The sequence below is a fragment of the Pinus tabuliformis genome, chromosome 1_1 (genome assembly GCF_031772625.1).
Source record: "Pinus tabuliformis cultivar Carrire ecotype Pingquan chromosome 1_1, CPIR1, whole genome shotgun sequence".
Classification (NCBI taxonomy): domain Eukaryota; kingdom Viridiplantae; phylum Streptophyta; class Pinopsida; order Pinales; family Pinaceae; genus Pinus; species Pinus tabuliformis.
In genome coordinates this window covers 243,235,630-243,254,285 of record NC_142297.1, presented here as the reverse complement: position 1 = coordinate 243,254,285, position 18,656 = coordinate 243,235,630, and positions in this window count along the sequence as shown.

The window sequence follows — 18,656 nt, the reverse complement described above, 5'->3', positions numbered from 1 at the left end:
GGATTTAATGCACTCCTCTATTTGCATGTCTCTGAAAGTTTCCCATGTGATAGGGAGTCAGAGGTTTCGGAGGAATCTTCTATGATAAGTCTAATTAACCCATGATGGGCTAGTTGTTGATGGTTTCCTTCCTGCACCTTAATGCTCATCTATCACTGATTTAAGAAGTAAGTAGGGTATGTTGATTCTATTTTGAGGTGTGTTTGCTCCAAACCTCAACTCTTAGAGAAGCCTAAAGTGGTATCCATATACCACAGTGTATCTACCTTCACATGATATATATTTTATAAGGTGGTAGCTAATTTGATTCCAAGAATATGGTAGGCTTGCTCTTCTGACTCCATTTTTGTCTTCCATGGCCTCCTCTCCTTATAAAAAGAATTTCTTCTTTGCAATTTGGCTATTTCCCTTATCCTCCTTTCTCCAAGGCATCCCTAAATGAAGGGTGGTAATTTTTCCTATGATTTCAAGGGTGAGTTCTAGAGAGGCCTTTCACCACAACAACGACATGGATCCTAGCCAGTGGAATGAGGGAGAGAGAAAATATTTGGCTACTTCATCATCATATCCCCTCAATTTCTCAAAGAAACCCATCCAATTGTGCCTTGTGAATATCTCTAGTACAGGAGGGTGTTGATGAATCCTCACTGTGTTGATGGGTTCCCTCTTATTAAATCCCTGTATCATTTTCTCTGATGGATGGAGGGTTGTAAATGTCTGATACCAAATTTAATGAATGAGGAATTTTAAATGAAAATTTTGTGTATACAATTCCCCTAGACTGCAAGCTTTTTCAACATAAAAGAAGGATTTTCTATATTCTTTTCACTTGGAAATTGTGGGAAAGTATAGAGCCTACCTCCTTATCACTGCTTGATGAAGCCAACCTCTGTTTTTCCCTTGTAGAAATGCTCATTTCCAATCCTGTAGGTGTTGTTCTATATCCTGTAGGATCCTGTAGGTGCTCCTGCGCAGGGAAAAAATGAATTATGCCTTTCTTGTAGACTGCTTGAGGGCCGAGAGCGACTTTTCTAGTGTGTAGCCTCGAGAATGCGAATGTGCATGGGGATCAACGTTTATTTCCTCATATGGGTGATTTGAGTGGGGTGGTGTGCTGGCAGCCGAGGTACGAATATCTATTTTTGGACCATTGGTCCCACTACCACATCATCATTCTCCTCACCTCGTAATCAACTCCCACTTCGGGCATCCGTAGCTTAACCACTTTCAACCTCATCTCTCCTTTTCCTTGACTTGACTGTTGCCACGTGTGTAAGGACTAACTGTCTTCTCCTCGTTGACTGAGCGAAGGTGGCCAAGTTAACTGGCCACCTTTCGCTTATAAACCAACTCTTTCACAACTTTTACATGTTTGATCATATTATGCTAACGAGAGAGTGGAAGCGAGATACTTACCTGTGGTAATGATGCCTTGATGTTGTTTGTTGAAGAATGAAGTCCTTGTTGTGTACTAGCTGCATGTGTTTTTCTCCTCTCTTTATTATTATTATTATTATTTTCCTCTGATGTTTTTCTTTGATGTGCAAGTACTAGGTGTTGATGCTGATGATCCTGATGTTGCTGCTAAGTTCTAGAGGAGATTCTCTGAACTCTCGATCTCCATGCTTGAAGCTGGCTGCAACCTATGATTTTTTGTTTTGTGGGATAGCATGCCACAGGATGTCTTGTAGCTGCGCCCCCCTTAAAAAATTCTAATCTTTTTCCACTTCTGGAGCATGAGGATGGTTGGCATGGGTAGATAAGGGGTCTATGGATTTGTGAATGAGGAAAATAGCCTTCAGGTATTATCCCCTTGTTCTCTATCTTCATCCTCTTTTCTCTCTCTTTTTTTTTTGAAAACTGCAATTTTTGAAACTGAATTTTTTTTTCCGATGAATGCAGGGGTGATCATGGTGGAGAGAGGTATGGTAATGAGATGGTGAAGTAGAAATTTATTTTTTTTACATGGGTAGGTCATCCCCTTTCTCTAGGGTTACTTCCTTTAGGATTCCCAAGCCACTATAATTCCTACAGGATCATCCTGTAGGTTTTCAGGGAATCCTGTAGGTTTACAGGGAATCCTGTAGAAAACACAGAACCCTTGCAAACTGAGCTAAATGAGTAGAAAAATGGATGGAATGATGGAATGATGAAGGATAATGAATGGATAAATAAAAACATGAACTGGATAGGTCCCCTTTTATCCTCTCTTTTTGATCTGATCCTCCTCCTGCTGACCTGCAAACAATATTTTCAATTTTTTTGTGTTTTTTATTTCTTTTTGAAAGCAACTAGTCTGGCTCCAAGAGGTTTTCATCCTAGCTGCTTGCCCTGGGCGCCTCACAAGAGATTTTCACCCAGAGATCTTTTTATTTCTTCTTTTTTTTTTTTTTGGCACCATTGGGCCACCTCAAGAGGTTTTCAACCCAACAGTGGGACTTAGGTGCCTCATGGAGGTTTTCACCCGAGTCTCCTTATTTTTCTTTTTTCTTTTTTCTTTTTCAATGACTTGATGAGGTAGAAGCTGAGACTTGCTACACCACCATCATTGTCTTGCTGATGCCATCAATGAATTCTTGCTTTGACAATGGCTTCTTGTAAACCTTTAATCTGTGCCCATTAACAAGTAAAGGAATGGCCTCTGCGTCAATGGTTCTAATTTGCACTGAACCATTATCATGACATTTCTCTATGACATAAGACCCTAACCATCTAGTCCTTAACTTTCCCTTAAAATATTTGTATCTGGAATCATATAACAAATCCCAATAACCTTTTTGAAATTGTTTGTCCTTGATGTTCTTGTCATGCTAGATCTTCATCTTAATTTGAGTCACTTCTGTGTGTAGGAGGGCCTGCATTCTAAACTCATCTAACCCATTCATCTAGAGCAATCTATCTTTTTGTGCACTGTTGATATCTAGATCTAGTTGGGCTACCATCCTCAATGTATTGTACTCAAATTCAATGGACAGTAGGGCCTTTTTCCAATAGATCAACTCATAGGGTGTGATTCCAGTGGTGGTCTTCCAGGTGGTATTGTAGGCCCGAGTGGCCTCAAATAATCTATCTGCCCCAATATTTTTTGCGGCTGCTAACCAATTTGGTCAAAATTCCCTCCAGCGCTGTGGTGCAGGTAAATTCTCAATGTGGACACAAACAATTCCTCTGGCTTGAGAGAGCGGGTCTAGCCACAAACAAATAGTATATGGAAAATCTCCTTAAGCTAGAATCAAATAAGAGGGCCTACCTCTTAGAACACTATTCCGCTTGGTGATGATCCTTCTTCCTTACTCCAACTATCTTTCGTTTCCTTCCTTCGAATAACTGAAATAAGAAAACAAACAACAACAACAAACATGATAGCATACAATATTGTATTCAGCCTACTTAACAGGTCAGGGAACATTAAGCCATAAGGATTAAGCTAACACTTCATGTAGGAAATCAATCAATAGTTTATTCATATAAATTCAGAAAGAGATTACAACCAATGCCTTGACGTTGTTGGTCTCCTCCGACGTATCCGGGTTCCCACTGTTAGCATCTAATGGATAGCCCCAAAAATGGAAGTTTTAAGGCCTCTTCACTTTAGTCTCAAACCAAACCAAACAAACTATTCTCCCTCAAACATACACTAGAAAGCTACAAGCTATAGATATCTTGTTGATCATTCAAACTCACTTCAAAACTAGTATAGTTTGGGAAAAGAGAGGTTTATATAGCTTTGACGGAGGGGAGATGGTTCCTCTCATCATGGGAGAAGGCCTTATCTCTTGGGTTTGTTCCATCCTAATAGGGGAAAGGAGCCCAAACTAACTTCCTCAGCTCCATCTAGCCCAACCATCTACCAGACTTTTGTTACGAAGCTTCTAGACCTGGAAGCTTCAACTCCATATTTAAAAAATTTGCCAAAAGAGGATCGACACGACTGAAAAAGGGCTCAGTCGCTCAGTATGGGGCTAGTGCTAGTTTTAATCTCTGCAAATCAGCGTGAGTATGAAACTCGTCAGTGGCACCGGTCTTGTAAACTAGGGTAAAAGGAAGATTCTTGGGAGATGATGCAAAAGGGAATTATTCTGCTCATGAAGAGGGACATACTAGAAGTTTCTTCATGATGGGAAAGCATGTAGGGTTCATTGTAGAGGTCCTCCAGGATCATGGATAAGGAGTACAGGGACAGTGACAAAATGTTGTGTAATAGATGCCCCCTAAAGCGTGAAGGCCAAACTAGAGTGAGGGGTGAAATGCTTTACAAGTGGATGCGGGGAACCAGAGTCCGTCATCAGAAAACCTACAAGAAAGCATAGATACATATACATCACTAAAAACTCTGACAAATGATACATGAATCATGGTATGGATGCAACCATCCAGAGAATGATCATGTAAATGGATCCAAGGCATGGGCGCAACCATCCAATAGAGAGGATCATAATGAAACCAAGGTATGGTCGTAACCATCCAATAATGAGAAGGATCACATATAACAACTCATGGTATGGTCGCAACCATCCATCTGAAAGAGACATGTATATCAACATGATCATGTCACATCGCCTCACAACCTGGACTGGTGTAATCTGAGCCCAGGGTCTTGCGCTCCAAACAACCTGATCAAAGTACAAATCCTAACATGTGAATGAATGTGTTGAAGTCGAACATGCTAGAAAGTCGCTTGATTACCGATCAATGATGTGAACCGTTAACAAGCGCGAGAGAAACCACCAATAATGACAATGGCTCTCAAGGTACTAGCAGCACAGTTCACGGAATGTGAATAAAGGAATTGATGTCGAACACCCATGAAATCACCCAATCGAAAGCCAATGATGTGAACTTGTCATCGAGTGCGAAGAACTTGCCATTAGGGCATGCAAGCTCTAAGGTACTAGAAGGGAGTCTCTCGGCCAGCTTCCTAGATAATGAGCTGAAGTCGACAGGAAGCAACCGTGTCAAAGGAGGGCCATGATGTATCCCACATCATCGACACAAGACAATGGGATGCAAATGATTTCAAACAATACAGAGAATCAAGAGTAAGTGTAACACCAGAAGGACTAACTATTGAACATATCGGCGACACAACTATAGAGTTTGGATCCATAGTATCGGTGGTCATCATGACGTGGCAGAGATCAAATGGAAGGAAAAAATGAACAGCCCAACCTAGGAAGGTCAATGATGAAAAGGAGGATATCCCAACCTGACACGAAGTAGAAAGTATCATGTTCAAGAGTGCGCTGCCGACACGACTGATAGAATTTCCCATTTCCCCCACCATTTCCGGCAGGTACCCCAATTATTTTTTATCACAAGCTTGAGGGGGATAACATGTGCTTTCACTATAAGTTCATCCTTTGGACAAAACCGACCTAGTAAGTTTAATGAGCCCTAAGAAGAAGAAGCTCATGTCCGTCATGGTGACGAATCCAATGTCGTTTAATATTTTAACGAGTTTGACAAAGGTGTAACTCGGTATCTTTTTTATGTTTAGAGAGTTTTAAAAAGACACAGAAAAGAAAACTCCACATGGTCCCTTTTCGTACATTTGTGTCTCTCGAGCCCGAAAAGGTAGAAAACGATACTTGAGAGAACCGCTTGACCATTTCATTCAAGGAGTACCTTTTTTCGTAAATAGTTCATCCCAGCCCGAAAAAGGGGTAAACGTATACTGGGTAAATGATGTTTCACAACCTTTAATGAGTTCAAAACGACAAGAGCTCGGCAATCTTTTCGTGTTTAAAGAGTTCGAAAAGAGCTTGAAAGCGGACCCCCCATTTTTATTCTCTTTTATGATTCAAAAAAGGGAAAAATACTCGGCAATATTTTCATTTGAGTTTTACGAGTCGAGAAAAGAGCTTAAACGTGACTCCAGTACCATCATTAGTAATCCATCACCTGTCATTGCACAAAAGGTAAATGCATTATCTAGTTTCTGAGGCAAAAATAGGTCAAAAATACTTTAAAAACCCTAATATTTCATGAAAAATGAATAAAAGGAGGAAAAAGTAATTATTTTTTACCATTTTACCATTTTACCTTGTGTGAAGAAATTTTCACCCATTTGTGCCCTAGTTTTTCAGGAGCAAATTGTGAGAGATCCGAGAGGCCATTCAACGATCCGTCAGTTGTAGGTAAGAGGCAAGACCTTTAGCTCCATTTTCATGCTTGTTTCGCCTGTTTTTAACCGTTTTTTAGATTTTTTGAGGAGATTTTAGCCAAAAAAATTTCCCTCGATCAGCATGATTTCTGGGCATGGAATCACGTCGATCGGGGGTTATTAAGATGTTGGCATTATGATGCATGTGTTGTACTTGATGGCAACCCTCTTGTAGCAGAACAACTCACTTATACATGGTAAATAGATGAAACTACACAAGAGATATCAGATTTGACACTAATACATGGTAGTTGTGTTAACAGATGTGATGCAGGGTAGTTCAAAGGAAATATACAATGACAGTGCAGCGAGTTAACATTATGATACAGGTGTTGTCCTTGATGATGAAGATCAAAGTGCTACAGGCTAACAACATTGAATTACAGTTCAGGGTACACAGAATGAAGAAATCAAGGTATACGCAGGTTCACCTTGACCAACCTGCGTATACACGCAAGTTCAATGAAAAACAGGCGCGTATGCGTATACACACACTTTCATGCAAGGAAAAGCGCGCGCATGTTGGAAAACTTGGTTTTGGTCCATGGTATTTGGTCCCTGGTATTTTGACCCGTGGTATTGATCCAAGGTATCTTGGCAGAGGTATTGACCCCAGGTATTTGGACCAAGGTATTGGTTCTAAGTGGTTTTGGACCATGGTATTGAGTAAGGCCTAAGACTATGGTGTGAGATCCAGTATGCAGGTTATGGGTTTATGATGCTTTACTTGATCTGAGCCAAGGAGGAATCTCAGCGATTGATGGAGGACAAGATCTAATGATGGATCGGGATCTTATGGCTTGGAATGAATCATCTCCCTATATGGTTTGATCATGCTTATTCTAGATCTGTAAACTGATGCATGTATTGTTTTGTAAATATTATGATCTTGGTATAACTCAAGTCTAGAATAGTTGCAAATTATGAATGAATATTTACAGATGTATACATTGGTTGAATTTGATAGAAGTGCGTATATATGTAGGTTATAAACATACAAGTAGTGTATACCATATGAACTATGATGTTTTGAAGTTACAGGTGATTCTGGTTGTTAATGCAAAATCTGAGTTCTGCCGACTATTTACTGGTGACAATATTCTGCATATTCAGATTGGTTGATAGTGATTGGCTTCAGTATTGATGGATGAGATCTAATAATGGATCAGGATCATAATGACTTATCTTTATGTGATCTGATGGACTAGATCTGGTTGCTAACACATGTACTATCCTTTTGTATGTAATGATCTGGGTATGTCTGAAGTCGGGAAGTGCAGCAAAGTTATAAGTAAGTATTTGATGACATATACGTTGGTTCGCTTTGGTGAAATTGCGTATACACGTTGGTTCATCTCTTACAAATAGCGTATGCACTCTGATGCATGATTTTTGAAGTTGTAGTTGGATCTGGTTATTGTAGCAGAGTTTTGTGTTCTGGTGAATATGTTTTGTTGACAGGGTTTCAATGATTCAATGTTGGGTGATTAAGAAATGAATGATGCAAGTGTAGTTGATGGTTGTATTTCAGTGGTGATGAATTTTGTGCTTCATTGTTGTTGATGGGTCCAGTATGAAAATTGGATGAAACATGGCCTTCAGATTATGGTGTTATGCTTCAAGAGGATCTAGTATGAAAATTTATGAAACGTGGTCCCTAGAGGAAGAAAGAAGATTGTAGCCTTCGGTAGGCCGGTACCTACATACTGGTAAACATATTGGCCAATACAAGAGCCAAGGGATAGTAGCTCCCTTCCAGTAGCAGCTAGAAAACGAGTGAAGGTTGGAGCCTTCAGTAGGCCAGTGCCTACGTGCTAGTAAACGGATTGGCTAGTAAAAAAGCAACGGGGGTTGTAGCTCCCTTCCAGAAGAAGTTGGAGAATGAGAGGAGGTTGTAGCCTATGTACTAGTATAAGACTGCTCCAGTATAGAAATATTGTAAAAAGAAGTTTCTTATAAAAGGAAGATAGAGACGAATTGCAGCAGGTGGTTTTCACCCACATTGGGTTTCCACCTTACATCTTGGTGTTCATGTGTGCTTCTTATGTGTGATGATCTGTTATGTTTTACTGCACCTCTTTACTATTCATATGGTTAATGAAGTTCTGATGCTCTAATTAAAGATCAACATTTAATGGATTAACTGAATCATAAGGTTACTAGATATTCGCTAGTTGCATTAGACACATTTGCGTGTACACGCAGGTTCCCTTAACTGAAGTAGTGTATAAGAATCTGAGTATGGAAATAAAAAGTTATTGATTTGATAATACTGATTCAGCCCCCCCCCCCCCCCTCTCAGTATTATTTCCAACAATTTGTATTAGAGTAGGTCCTTTGGTAGAAGCTTGCTCGCTTGAAGGAGATCTGTAGAACAATGGGAAAGAAGCTAAAGAAGAAAGCGCTTCAGAAGAAGAAGACATATTATAAGAACTATGACAATGGGAGAATCGATTGGGGAATATGTGGAAGCAACACTTCAGATTCAGAATCACCTCAGAATGAAGATGAACAAGCAAAAGAACTATTAGGTATGAATTTTTTATCCTCTGGTGATACATTTCTCTATCCATTTGAAGATGATGAAAGTGATAGCGAAACAACTGAATTTGCTCTTATGGGTGAGAAAGAAAGATATCAAATAGAGGCATAATTTAAAAGGCTTACAGAAAAAATTAGAGATCAACGAGATCTATTGCACAAAAGGGAATGTGTCTCCAAAGAAGAAGTTACCAAACTAAAAGCTCAACTAGAGGAAGGAAACAAGGTAAGAAATTTATTCAAGGAAAAGGAAGATCAATGTCAAACGTTGCAGGATGAAGTGACATCATTAAGAAATGAAGTAAATGAAAGAAGCACAACAATCAAGAAACTCAGAGAAAGATCCAATTACTATGAAAGGCTTGAAGCTGCGATCCTCTCGCTAAAAGAAGATCTTGAAGAATCAAATAAGCAGAATAAAGAACTACTCCAAGCTCTTGAAAAACAAGAAAATGAAGTTCTTGAATTAATACATCAGTTGGAAGAAGGAAGAAAATCTGAAGAAAACATGAAGAAGCAGTATCGTGAAAAGGAGGAGCAACATCAGGTTGAGGTAAATATTCTAAAAGATAACTTAAAAGAAAAAGATAAGCTCTTATGATTTCAAGATAGTACTAAGATCTTGGATGATATTCTTAATAGTCAAAGGTGTCCTGCTATCAAAACTCGTCTTGGTTTTCATGAATGTGTTGAAGGTGAATCTAGTTCACAAAATAATACAAGGAACTCTAATGCACAATTTGAAATACTCAACAAGGAGATGAGAGGTCAATTACATCAACAACCAAGGAAAGAAATTATTCAAAGAGAATCTTTTACTCCTCCGATGAATAATGTTGAATGTTATGTATGTCATAATCTTGGACATGTTGCAGCCAGATGCAGAAGTAGAATGGTTCAAGACCATCACACAGAAAGATCATCATGTTCCAGGTACTTCAAGGGATATTGTTTTTCTTGCAATATGTTTGGTCACAAAGTTGTTGATTGCTACAGAAGGAATATGAAAAATGTAAGATGTTATGCATGTAACAAGCTGGGACATATAGCAAAGGAACGCAGGAACAAAGTATGGGCACCATACCAAAAGGAGAAAACATCATCACACGTGAAGATATGGAAGAAGAAGAAAGTACAGTCTAAAAAATGTGGCACAACACAATGTACAGACATAACAGACTCAGAGGAAGCTGAAAGTGTGAAACTTTAGTGTTCTAAATCTCATATGCAAGGTTCATGAAGGGAAGTCATGTATATACGCGAGTTAGACACTGCACAATCACATATATGTTAGTTTGAGGAAAAACAGTGGGATAGGCTCAGGAAAAAGGGTCTGATATGATTCAGTCCATTATTTGCTCTGTTTGATAATGGTTACAATCTGCTAATGATGTGTGGAAATGTCTTGATACTCATAAGATGTTTAGAAGTGTTTTTGATCCTAACTTGATGATGATGATGCCTTGATACTTCTTGCTGATATATGCATGATCAGATCTGATAGTGAACAGATGGCACAGGTTCAAGGGGAGCATATGCTTTGAATAACGCAATGTTGGCATTATGGTTAGAAGTCCTTGGCGATGATGCTTATATGGCTAAAAGATACATCTTGCTATGATATGGTTATGAGTTGTGCATGACAAAATCTCATATGATTCTTGGGGTTACATAGTTGGTGTTCAGATCAGATTTTTGGTTGATTCTCTGAAGATTCATATATGGTGCTTACATGGTGATCTTCATAAGGATAAGGAGAAGTACAAAGCTTGAATACACAACTTCATTACTTGATGATGAGTCACTCATATGTTGTTGTCGACATATAATACAGTTATGATGCAGGATTCCTATAGTTCTTGGCGCTCACATGGATGAGGATTGTTGTTGTTGATGATATCAAGAAGTCTTGACAAAAGATCTTGAGCTCAAGATACATAGTGCTATATACAGTATGTTGGATACATGGATGATTACTCAAAGTTGCATTGTTGGAGACATGATGATGATGAGTTCTTACCTATATGATGATAGGTTGATACTTACATATGTTGATTGATGCAGATGTTCCCAAGTGATGATACTTGGATGATATATAAGATCATGCAGATCTTGATGTTGATGAGATGGCTATGGTGTTTTTCACATATGATATAATGTGAATGATTCTGTATGTCATATGCAGAATTTTGTTCAAAAGGATGAGTTGATATCTATATGCAGACATACCTTGTTACAGGTTGATGACTTCTACACTAATGGACATATACAGGTTGCTGATCTAGATGTTGTTGATAGATGCCTATGGAGCAGATCATACAGTGCTGATGATACTTTTTGATGACTATCATAGTCTTGTCTTAGATATTTAGTCTCTATGTCACGCATTTCTTTTATTATCAAGGTCATGTAATGACCTATCTTGTTTCCCCACTATGCTTGGGATGGATGATGCAATGTTCTTGTTTTATCATGCATAAGCTTTTGGTGTATCCCCACTTGGTTGGGTGGATGAGTCAATATTGGTATATCCCCACTTGGTTGGGAGATGGATGTATGTATGAGTCTTTGGTGATAGGAAGGTCATTTATGATGTATAGAGTCATGTTCTTCTTGTAGAACATCTTTTTGCAAACCTTGCTTACAATCAGGAGGAGCATGAACATCACACTTCAGCAGAGCAGAGATTTTAGCATGTACTCAGAGGGAGCATGGATGGATTGGTACATCTTGGCATATACAAAAGGGGAGCTCAATCAGAGATTTCAGTAGGAAATCAGGGGGAGTATGGACAGTGGAATGGATATCAAGGAAGATAATATCTTGGCCCACCCTTTGCCCTTGATGTCAAAGGGGGAGAGTGACTTGGTGTTGTTGTTGCCATCAAGTCCAAAGGGGGAGATTGTTGGCATTATGATGCATGTGTTGTACTTGATGGAAACCCTCTTGTAGCAGAACAACTCACTTATACATGGTAACTAGATGAATCTACACAAGAGATATCAGATGTGACATTAATACATGGTAGTTGTGTTAACAATGTGATGCAAGGCAGTTCAAAGGAAATATACAATGACAGTGCAACAAGTTAACATTATGATACAGGTGTTGTCCTTGATGATGAAGATCAAAGTACTACAGGTTAACAATATTGAATTACAGTTCAGGGTACACAGAATGAAGAAAACAAGGTATACGCAGGTTCACCTTGACCAACCCGCGTATACACGCAGGTTCAATGAACAACAGGTGCATATGCGTATACACACTTTCATGCAAGGAAGAGCATTTACATGTTGGAAAACTTGGTTTTTGTCCATGGTATTTGGTCCCTGGTATTTTGACCCATGGTATTGATCCAAGGTATCTTGACCGAGGTATTGACCCCAGGTATTTGGACCGAGGTATTGGTTCTAAGTGGTTTTGGACCATGGTATTGAGTAAGGCCTAAGACTATAAAAGGAGGAGAAGATCATTAGGAAAGGCACTTAGAAAAGTCTCAAATATCTTATGCAGTGTGAGATCCAGTATGCAGGTTATGCGTTTATGATGCTTTACTTGATCTGAGCCAAGGAGGAATCTCAGCGGTTGATGGAATACAAGATCTAATGATGGATCGGGATCTTATGGCTTGGAATGAATCATCTCCCTATATGGTTTGATCATGCTTATTCTAGATCTGTAAATTGACGCATGTACTTGTTCTGTAAATATTATGATCTGGGTATAACTCAAGTCTAGAATAGCTGCAAATTATGAATGAATATTTACAGATGTATACGCTGGTTTACTTTGACAGAAGTGCGTATATACGCAGGTTATAAATATACAAGTAGCGTATACCATATGAACTATGATGTTTTGAAGTTACAAGTGATTATGGCTGTTAATGCAAAATCTGAGTTCTGGTGACTATTTACTGGTGACAGTATTCTGCATATTCAAATTGGTTGATAGTGATTGGCTTCAGTATTGATGGATGAGATCTAATAATGGATCAGGATCATAATGACTTATCTTTATGTGATCTGATGGACTAGATCTATTGCTAACACACGTACTATCCTTTTGTATGTAATGATCTGGGTATGTCTGAAGTCGGGAAGTGCAGCAAAGTTATAAGTAAGTATTTGATGACATATACGCTGGTTTGCTTTGGTGAAATTGTGTATACATGTCGGTTCGTCTCTTCCAAATAGCGTATGCACTCTGATGCATGATTTTTGAAGTTGCAGTTGGATCTGGTTATTGTAGCAGAGTTCTGTGTTCTGGTGACTATGTTTTATTGACAGGGTTTCAGTGATTCAGTGTTGGGTGATTCAGAAATGAATGATGCAAGTGTAGTTGATGGTTGTATTGCAGTGGTGATTAATTTTGTCCTTCATTGTTGTTGATGGGTCCAGTATGAAAATTGGATGAAACATGGCCTTCAGATTATGGTGTTGTGCTTCAGGAGGATCCAGTATGAAAATTTATGAAACGTGGTCCCTGGAGGAAGAAAGAAGATTGTAGCCTTCGGTAGGCCGGCGCCAACGTACTGGTAAACATATTGGCCAGTACAAGAGACAAGGGGTAGTAGCCCCCTTCTAGTAGCGGCTAGAAAACGAGTGAAGGTTAGAGCCTTCAGTAGGCCGGCGCCTACGTGCTAGTAAACGGATCGGCTAGTACAAAAGCAACGGGGGTTGTAGATCCCTTCCAGGAGAAGCTGGAGAATGAGAGTAGGTTGTAGCCTTCTGTAGGTAGAAGCCTGCATACTGGTATAAGACTGCTCCAGTACAAAAATATTGTAAAAAGAAGTTTCTTATAAAAGGAAGATAGAGACGAATTGCAGCAGGTGATTTTCACCCACATTGGGTTTTCACCTTACATCTTAGTGTTCATGTGTGCTTCTTGTGTGTGATAATCTGTTCTGTTTTACTGCACCTGTTTACTGTTCATATGGTTAATGAATTTTTGATGCTCTAATTAAAGATCTACATTTAATGGATTAACTAAATCATAAGGTTACTGGATATACGCTAGTTGCATTAGACACAGTTGCGTGTACACGTAGGTTCCCTTAACTGAAGTAGTGTATAAGAATCTGAGTATGGAAATAAAAAGTTATTGATTTGATAATACTGATTCACCCCCCTCCCTCTCAGTATTATTTCCAACATAAGACTGTCAACCGCGTCGTCGGTGCTACTGTTTTTAAAACAGTTGCGCTGGCACCACGAACATAAAAATTCCAAATTTTTTCCTAATTTGTCCGATTGGATCCAAATTTTTCTAGCTAAGGATGTTTATTGACTTGATTATATGGTTTTTGCGAGGAAAAAATCGCGAAAAATGGTGGATTGGAAGGAATGCAAGCATGAGGACATTGAAACACAAGCAATGGCAGAGCCAAATTGCTTGAATGCTCTGAGAAACTATGGGCTCCTCAAATTCTTCCTCACCCCAGGTCTGTGGGCTCAACCCGAATTGATACGGTATCTGATGAGTCTCTGGGATATCAATCGGGAAGTCTTTATGATCTGGGACCAAGAACTGGAGTTGGAGACTTCTGACATTTATTTCATCACAGGAATATCCCAAAGAGAGTAACCAGTCAATCTGTATGGGTCAAGGCCTATTGGGGCTAGTTGACCATGTTACTTGCAGAACATTGCCGGAAGCACTCAAATAAAAAAGCGACAATATAGAGATCATGATTGTTCAGGATCTTGTGTTGAGAGTGTTGTTGTTGACCATAAACAGAGTAGCCTGGGCTCAAACACAACATGAAACCAACAAATACAAGTTTAAGTATGATATCGATTGCATGGCGCCGACTATCTTCAACTGGGCGGAAGCTATGAAGGTAAACATGAAGCACTAGCTATCAAAAGCCAAGGCGAGAAACCTGAAGCAATTTTGCTACGGTTCCGTTCTAGTTACCTTCTTTTTGGAGCGGGTCCCACTATTTCACTACCAGCTTGCTGAGGTGGAACTGCGATTGCCACGAGATCCATGGATGGTCCGTTGGAGTGCATTGATGCCTAGGATTACCGGGGGCCAACAAATGTCCTATAAGCCCGCCTTCTTCTTGTGGCTACGACGATAGCTTATCGTAGTAGAGGATTGGCCCTACAATAGTATCGAATTCCACGGTGATCCAGATATTCCGCTCCTAGAGGGGGAGGATTATGATGATGGAGGTAAAAACAAATAATTTTAAATTTTGATTTTTTTTATTGTTTTTGAAATATATGCATTCATGACATTTTGATTTATAAATGCAGATGTTGGACCAGAACGTCTTGTTGGGATGTCCTCGATTTCCAGGCACATTGCTCGGGAGTTCGATGTCGCTCCTTATCAGGAAGGAAGAGATAATGAGGAGATCACGTGGAATCTCGAGGGATTGACCCATGGTATCCCAGAGTATGCCCGGATGGGTGACATCCCATGCCAGTACCAAAGGAACACAATGGGGGTATCATATCAGATCCGTTGACTGTTGACTTGTGTAGTACAAGTAGTTACATGCTACCATGAGCATCATGTTGAGTAGTTCATAGGTCTAGCATTCCACATTTTTGAGGAATGCGAGCCACGGATGTATTTAAACACATATTATTTTTTAGGGTTTTGATGTATGACAAACATTACCGACATATACATACATACATACTTATATATATATATATATATATATATATATATATATATATATATATATATATATATATATATATATATATATATATATATATATATATTTACTTGCTTACTATGGTACAAATGCTTTGTCTTTGATTTTTTACATGTTTCGCAAATGTCTATCTAGCACATAATTAGCTAATGCATTTGTCAATGTATTCATGTGTCTATGAATATGATGATATGTAATGTAATCAAAATTTCTCTCCAATAGAAGAATATGTAGATACATTCTCAATATTTTGGGGTTTCTAATAGAATATTTCTCGTTGAGTTGAAGAACAACAAGTTGTGAATCAAGGTTGACAACCAATTCCTGGATGTCAAGAGCAATAGCTTCTGACAACAATTCGATAACTGTGCTATACTCGCAATGTTATTAATTGTTCGACCTAGACAAATACTTTGAAGATCAATCAACTCACCATGGGGGTCATAAATGGCCTATGTCGTGGATGATAGATTTTGGGTACTACGGCAAGCACCATCAACAAAATAGATGTGAGGAGACACCGACATCTACAAAGCAAGTAGAAACATAATAAGCAGGAAAGCTACTTGCAAAACAACACACCCAACCACACTGTACAAAAATGAATAACACACTATTGTACAAAAGTAGCCATGCAAGATGACCTAAGCATAGTAATTTTTGATATAAAGCCCATTACGAGGCTTGTCTAAGGAATTTCCCTCATAGTCAATAAGCTCATAGGTCCCTTTCTGTAACACATGTTTAACAATGTAGAGCCCATGCCACATAGGTTTGAACTTGCCTACCCGCAACTTATCATTAGCCTGATCATACAGAACAACCAAATTACCCTCAGAAAAAGCTCGAGGAGAGACAGACTGATCAAAATGGGACTTGACCCTCTTTTTCTATGCTTTGATGACCAAAGAAACAAGATGGCGAGTCTCATCCAGTCGTTCTAAGTACAAGAGGCGCTCTTCCTAAGGTGAGGTCTCGAGGAGAAGTTTGACAGCCAGCTTAAGGGATGGAATTTCACACTCAATCGATAAAGTTGCTTCCAGATTATAGACTAGCTGGAACAGTGTGAATCTAGTTGCATCCTTGGTCGAGGTTCAGTAAGCCCACAGAGCTGAAAAAAGCATGAGATGCCAATTTAATTTGTGCATCCCAATGGTGCGCTGAAACATTGGAACCATGACTTTGTTCACAACTTCAACTTGGCCATTGGCCTAAGGGTAATATGGGGTTGAGCCATTGTGGCTCAAACCCAACGTGGAAGTCAGCTCAGCCATCATGTAATCTCGAAAATTGGAGCCATGGTCGGTGACAATGGCCTGAGGCACTCCAAACCTGGAAATAACGTGATTGAATAGAAATTGAGTCACCATTTTACCGTCCGCAAAGTATGTAGGCATTGCTTCGGCCGATTTGGTGAAATAATCTACAACAACGATAATATACCCATGCCCCCCGGTTGAACGAGGGTTACAGGTCATATAGTCGATGCCCCATTTGAAAAAAGGACAAACAGTAATAATGGGGTGTAGGTGAGCCGGTGGGGCACGCATTTTTCACTGATAAATTTGACATTCATGACACTTGCAAATAGCAAAGGCAATCCTTGAAAATGGAGGGCCAAAAATAACAAGCGTGAAGGATTTTTTGAGCAGTAACATATCCAGACAGCTGACCACCACATATGCCAAAATGACAATCATTCAAGACTCTCTCAGCCTCCTCGAGAGTGAGACAGCGACAAAGAATTGAATCGACACCGATGCGGTATAAAGTATCTCCAATGATAAGGTAAGGTTGAGATTGATGTCGAATGCGTCGGCGATCATCCTTGGTCAATGCAGACTAGAAAGTGGATGTTTGGAGATACACGATGACATCAGCATAACAGGGGTCGAGAGTGCTAATTAAGAAAAGTGTCTCGTCCGGGAGTTGCTCATCGGCACCAGTAGGAAGAGAAGCAGAGGGAAGGGAACAAATTAACTCAGCGAAGACCAGTAATTTCTTAGATTTTGCAGTAGTGAACATAAAATCAAATTCTTGGAGGATGACAATCCACTTTGAATACTTGCCCCCAGTAACTGACGAGTCAGGATGTAGGTCATGGGGTTGCATTCAGAAATCATAGTGGTAGTGCGAAGTAGAATGTAATGCCGAAAGCATTGAACAACTTGTATGACAACCATAGCTAACTTCTCGACATCAGCATAACATTTCTTGGTGTTGAGGAGATTGCGACTGAGGTAGTAAATAACATGTTCATTGCCTTCATCATCTTCTTGTACCAGCACCATAGCGATGGTACTAGAGGCTACAGTTAGATAAAGGAAGTAATCACGATGATAGTTCAGGGGGGTGTAGCAAAGTAGCATTGATGAGGACAAATTTTAGGTCATCGAAAGAATTTTGGGAAGCCTCATCCCAAACAAACGAGGTTCCTTGCTTGAGCAACTGGGTGAAACTTGAAGCTAGCTAGCTCAGCATAGTTCAGTACGAAACGACGGAGGAAATTTTCTTTTGCCTGCAAACTCTGCAATTGATGTAATGAAGATGGAGGGGGTAAATTAACTATGGCCTTGACTTTAAGAGGATCAAGGCGAATACCTTCTTTTGAAACAATAAAGCCAAGGAGTTGTCCGGATTCAACGCAAAAGACACATTTATGCAGATTTAGCTGAATGTTGTAGTGTCTATAGCGAAGAAAATTTTTTTGGAGACGATCAAGATGATCATGGCATTTATGAGAATGAGTTGGGAGATCATCCAAGTAAGGTTGAACGATGTTTTGAATGTCATGGAACGCATAAGACATCACTCTCTGAAATGTGGCCCCAACATTCTTAAGGCCAAAAGGGAGCTTTTTATATGCGAAGGTCCCCCACGAACAGATAAAGGTTGTCTTATCTTGATCAGTCGGTGCAATGTTTATCTGGTTGTAACCAGAAAAACCATCCATAAAGGAAAATAATTCACTCCCAGCACATTCATCAATGATCTGGTCAATGAAGGGAGTGGGGTAATTATCCTTAGGACAGGCACGATTGAGATCACGGTAATCGATGCAAACGTGAATAGTGCCTTGTTTCTTTGTCACGGTACAATATTCGACACCCAATTGATAAGAGGGATTGGATAAATAAATCCATCTTTCAGAAGTTTTTCAACTTCACCCTTGATGGCGACCGCTTTTCTAGGGTGCACTAGACGAAGCCGTTGGCGAACGAGCTTCGCATGAGGATAAGTTGGAATCTCGTGCACGAATATACTTGGGTCAAT